This window comes from Canis lupus, chromosome 1 (assembly GCF_003254725.2).
Source record: "Canis lupus dingo isolate Sandy chromosome 1, ASM325472v2, whole genome shotgun sequence".
NCBI classification, from domain to species: Eukaryota; Metazoa; Chordata; class Mammalia; order Carnivora; family Canidae; genus Canis; species Canis lupus.
Window position 1 is genome coordinate 18,456,965 of NC_064243.1, and position 5,783 is coordinate 18,462,747.

Genomic DNA, 5,783 nt, shown 5'->3' on the forward strand with positions numbered 1-5,783 from the left:
CTAGTTGGCCAGTGCTGAGGGAAGGGAGAATGATAAGAAGTGAAGTTGGAGAGTCAGACTAGAGGCCTGGCTGTGTTGAGGATTTTAGTTTTTATCTCAAAAATATTGGAGGGCTTTTTAGCAGCTTTAATGTGTGTGTGTGTGTGTGTGTGTGTGTGAGAGAGAGAGAGAGAGAGAGAGAGAGAGAGAGAGAAATATCAGAAAGGTCAGTGGAGGGCCACAAGCAGGGAAAGGTAAGCCAGTTAACAAGACAGTGATCCAGACAATAGCTGGTATTGGCCGGAACTAGGGTGGAGAGAAGTGAATGGAGTCCATAGATATTTTTAAGAGAAAATTGGGTTGTTTTGGGTGATGAGTTAGGCGAGAATGGCAGACGAAAGCAGAGTTAATGACTCCTGAGTTTCTAGCCTGAGCAACCATGTGTAGGAATAGTGTTGCCATTTGATGAGGTACAGAACCATGGAGAAGGAGCCGATTTGGGATGGGGGTGGATTTGGTATTAACCATGTTGGGTTTGAAGGGTCTTTGAAAAATCTAACTGGAGGTATCAGATTAACTTCCCCATGGTCTTCATGGTTTTTCCTGCTACTGATGAGAGCTACTGCCTTAAACAATTTCATTTGCCCCCCAGAATATGTAGGTGGGCAGAGCAAGTTTTATCATTCTCACCTTTAGAGGAGGCAACAGAGAGTGGCTAAGTTGCTTGCCCAAGGTCACACAGTCAGAAACTTGTAGAATTGGGGTCAGCTTAATCCTTTTCACACCTAGTGTGGGTGGGTCCCCTTCCTTTTTACCATGCTGCTTTCCAGTTAGGGCTCATCAGTAATGACAGGCTTCTTGGTGCTGAGCAAACAAACTACTGGGATTAGATATTTGGCAAAAGGGGGCTTCCGCCCAGGTGGCCCCATGGCCTGCCTACAAATGAGACTGATGCCACAGAGCATCCTGAGTTCTAGTGACAGAAACTGATAATGTCGAAATGCTTTCGTGCGTGGTCATGGTTACAGGCTCAAATATTGCATTCAACATTCAAAATTCAGCTCAGAGGACTGACATTTATTGTTGACTCATGCATTCTTCACAACAGCTCTGTGGTTTGGTGGAAGCGGGTATCACAATCCACTTTTTGTGGACAAGTGATCAGAGGGACCTTTATTAATATAAATTCCACGCCCAAAGTGGCTCAACGAGAAAGTGACCAAGCTGGGATTGGAACTCAGGTTGGTTTGATGGTACGATCATGCCCCTTGAGTGAAGCCTCCCCAGTTCCTCAAGGGATGGGGGGTTGAACCGAATGGCCTTGAGGGGACCTTCTAGTGCTACCATTGCATTATCTGAATCATGAAAACACTGTTGGGGGGAAAAAATCACACTGAACATGATCCTAATGTGAACAGTCTGTTGCTTTACGTTATTTTTTTCTTGAATACCAAGGGTCACCTCTGTGGATGTGTGGAATACTAATGCTCATTTTCGCCTGATCTTATAAGAAAAAAATCAAGCTCCAAGTAAAGCAATACAACAATTCTTATGGAGCTGTCTTAACAAGGAGAAATTGGTCTGTTCTATTTATTTTCCCTTTGTGGCAGACTGTTTTCAGCTTGAGACCGAGATAGGATTTTTGTGGGGGAGGGACGATTTGAGAAAAGTGAAAAAGTTTTAGAAGTAGCTTGAGAAACCAGAAGCAGGAGAGATGCTGGGCATGCCTTTGGTGGAACCACCATCCCAGGCCATGGGGCTTGTGACCAAAAGCCTTCTTGGGATGTTTGGGAATGGCTAATTTAGGAGTCACCCGTGGGAGAGGAGCTGCTGAAGATGACCCAGGTCGAGTATCAGAGAGGAAGAGGGACCTGTGTGTGGCTGATGAGGGACGTGTGCGTTGTGCCAGGGTCACCGCCGGGCGGTGCTCAGGTGCTCAGCCACAGCTCCAGGAGAGAAAGAGGGAGAGAGGTTGGGGAGGAGGGAACCCCAAATCCAACCATTAGTTCAGGTGTGGAGTCACCCTCAAGAAGCCGGAGGCGTGAGGGGTCAGGAAATAGGGCATTTACGTTTCCCTTTCAAGGCCGTTGGTGGCAAAAGGAAACCCTTCTAGAAGCAGTAGCATGTTGTGCACAAGGTGAAGGGAAACCTTTTATTAAAGCGGGAACTTGAGCATGGCTGTGCGCTGCAGCCATACGGGCAAGGAGGCAGGGAGCGGGGAGAGGGGTCGACAAGGCTTCCTCTTGCTTCCAGGGCCAGGATCCGATTCAATCTCATTCTTGTTACTTCTCTGTGCCTCAGTTTCCATGTCTATAAGATGGGGGCGATAATAACAGCTGTTCCAAAGAGCTGTGGAGAATGGAGAGCCTGGCACATAGTAAGGCGATATGACATGTGCTTGCCATCGTGCTGTCCCCCTCCTCCCCTCACCCCTACCGACCCTCCCAGTCCCCCGACCCTCTCCCTCCAGCACATTCTTCTCTCTGCACTATCTCTGTCCCCATCAACCTTTCCCAGGAGTGTGGCATGAGAAATGGACATCACAGCCTGCTCCCAGCCTGGATGGGGCGTCTGCTTGGGCTGCAGAAGGAAGGAAGACCGTCTGGCCCCTTTGCCTCTTACTCCGGCTTTTTGATTATTTCCTTTAAAACCTTTAATAGCTCTATGAATTTTGTCACAGAAATCTATACTTGGTCCTCACAACATATGGTGCAATGAGAAAACTGCCTGTGTACCAGTCAGGGGAAGGCTCATCTCCACAACTTTTCATAAAAATGGTGTTTTAAGTGTTGGTAACGGCACCTCCAACCCTTGTCTGGCTGGCAGTTCCTGAGTCTGTCCCTGAGTGTGGGGCTGTGGAAAGAGAGGAAGACTGGGTGTCAGATGACTGTGTTCCAGCCCTTGTTCTACCAGCAAGCAGCTGTGTGACCCAGGCTGGTGGCTTCACGCCTCTGGGTCCAAGTGATTTCCTGTGAAGGCACTGAACTTCAGTTCTGATGGCTGACCCCCCACTTCTTGGCCTTCCCATGGCTACTTCCCACTGTTTCCATCCTCTCTAGAGGTCAGGGGGCCCACGCACATCTGTCTGCCAGAGTTTGCTCAGTGAAGTCAATGTTGGTCATGAGAGGAAGCCACATAGGAAAGATGGGGCAGGGATTTTAGGGCATCCTAGAAGGCCCCTTTCCCATTAGGGAAATCTGTTATTTGCACTTGATTTTTCTTGTTTCAAAGCCAACGTCTGCAGGAGTGAGGCATCCTACTTCAAGTCCTTGACATCTCAGTGTAGGTAAACGTCAGCTGCTTTCCAGAGACCACCAGGGCCTTGAGGGCAAGGTATGCAGAGTGGGGAGGGTCACAGACCACCAAGGAGAGAAGGGGGCAAAGGATTCTCTTATCTCATCGTTGGCATGGGTGGGGGATCATATCTGTTAGCACTTGCCACAGATTGGGGACTATTCTGCACCCATCAAGTCCCCACAATGCCACTGTGTTCCCACTGGCTTGCTGTCCTCAACCTACTGACCAGGAAATGGAAGCTTAGAGTGATTACATGACACAGAAAGTCACACGACGGCAAATTGATGTCAGAGCAGGGATGCAAACACGGGCAGGCTAGCTTCAGTCTCTACTCTCAGCCTTTAGGCCATGTGGCCTCCCTGAAGTCTTGGCATTGCTCTCTTGTCATCCTTGCCACCATGTTGCAGTCGTGCGCCAACCCCAGAGTCATCGCCCTCGTTCCTTGAAGACTTTACCCCCCAGCTGGCTGTTACCTTTGCCAGTATTCCTGCTGGAATTCTTGGTAGGTGATCCTTTCTTACCTTAGCTTACCTGCTCCTTGACCTGCCCCTTCCAATTCCTCTTGCCCTCTGCCCCACCATCCTCTCAAGAAGTCACAGCCTTAGCTGAATCCTTCAACTCCAGTCGTTGTGCTTATATCACGTCTACTCAGTTCCCTCCCTCTGTTCCCCAAACCTAACAACTCATTCTTGTTCAGTAGCTGCAGGTCCACTGAGCCACCACCTTCTCTCTGTCCTCCCCATCACCCACCCCCCACCCCCCACCAACCGTGGCTGCACTCCCTCCTTACTTACCTTCAGTTCTGTGGCCCATTATTATATTTACATCCTCACATACAGGCTCCCCTTGCTAGCTTCTCCCTCAAAATTCCAACTGTGCCCAAATCCACCTGTCATTTTGTCAACAGCCGAATGGGACCAGACGACTACACACAGCCACACTGACTATTCTTGCCGTGAATTCACGACTGCTAACTTCCATCCCTCTGGGATGCTCACACTTTCATGTTTGGCTAATTTCTACTTTCCTAATTTTTAAAAATATTTTTAAAGATTTTATTTATTCGTGAGAGAGACACAGAGAGAGGCAGAGACACAGGCAGAGGGAGAAGCAGGCTCCATGCAGGGAGCCCAACGTGGGACTCAATTCCAGGTCTCCAGGATCATGCCCTGAGCCCAAGGCAGATGCTCAACCGCTGAGCCACCCAGGCGTCCCATAATTTCTACTTTCTCTCTCCCACACCTTCCCCATATTTACTACCAGACGATGATCTTGGTTTGCTAGGGCCAGCAAAAGAGCTTGTGCACACTCCCACTACCAAGTCCATTCACCTACCAGGGTCTGTGCCCAGGGTTAAAATCAAATACAAAATGGAGACCAGATTAGTCTTGGATATTCCTTCACCAGACAAAACCATTTGAGCCACATAAGCAAAACCCAGCTTATGAACATAAGCGAGACCTGACTTAGGTTCTTTCTTTCTTTTTTTTTTTTGTATATTTTTTTTATTGGAGTTCGATTTGCCAACATATAGCATAACACCCAGTGTTAGGTTATTTCTTGTAAATGTCTCTGATTGTCATAAAACAAACTTGATAATCTTCCTAAGGTGGTATGAGATACTCACTTCTAACCAACCCTCTACTGACCAGAAACCCCAAGTGTAATAACCAATCCTTGTAAAGGTTAAACGACTTCTCCGTTCCTTATAAGTCACCCTGTAATGTCATGGCCCTGAGTTTCATATCAGTTTTGAATTTGACAGCTCCTAGCTTGTGAACTATTCTTATATGTACAATAAATTCTTACTGAATACTGTTATTGATCTGGTGGTTCTAATTTTGGCATTTCTGGACTTTTGATGCCAGAAAGTTCTTCCTTCCCTCTTTTTGCTGTGGATGAGTTATCTCTGCTCCTTTTGGCCCAGAATCTCAGCTTTTGAACTGGATTCTTTCTCTCCTATTCAAGGACATCATTTCTGAAATTATCCTTCTCTCTCCTGAATTATTAAAATTCTCCCTCCTTGGTAGACCATTCCCATCATCATATAAACATGCCATAATATCTCCACATCCTTAATAAAACACAGACTCTGTTGATAGTCTGTAGCTATTGCTTCATCTTTTTGCCCCTTTTACAAAAAAGACTCTGAAATGCTCTCTATATTTGCTGTATCCAATTGCTATCCTCCAGTCTCTCTTGAATCCACCATAGTAAAACTTTTCTCCCCAATAATCCAAAAGTATCCCTTTCATTGAGGTTACTGGTGATTTCCGAATTGCAAAAACCAATCAGCGATCCTTAGTCCTCATTTTATTTGCTACAGCACCGAAGTGTGACCACTCTGGGATCCTGACAGTCATGTAGTCTAATGGTGTTGAGGGTGATCATGTTATGTGAGAACTCAATGCCTTCTCATGAGTATTTCTAGTTCTAAGACGATGGTTTTGTCCACACATGATCATGAGAGCTGGTTGATGAGAAATAATTTAGACAACCAACCTATT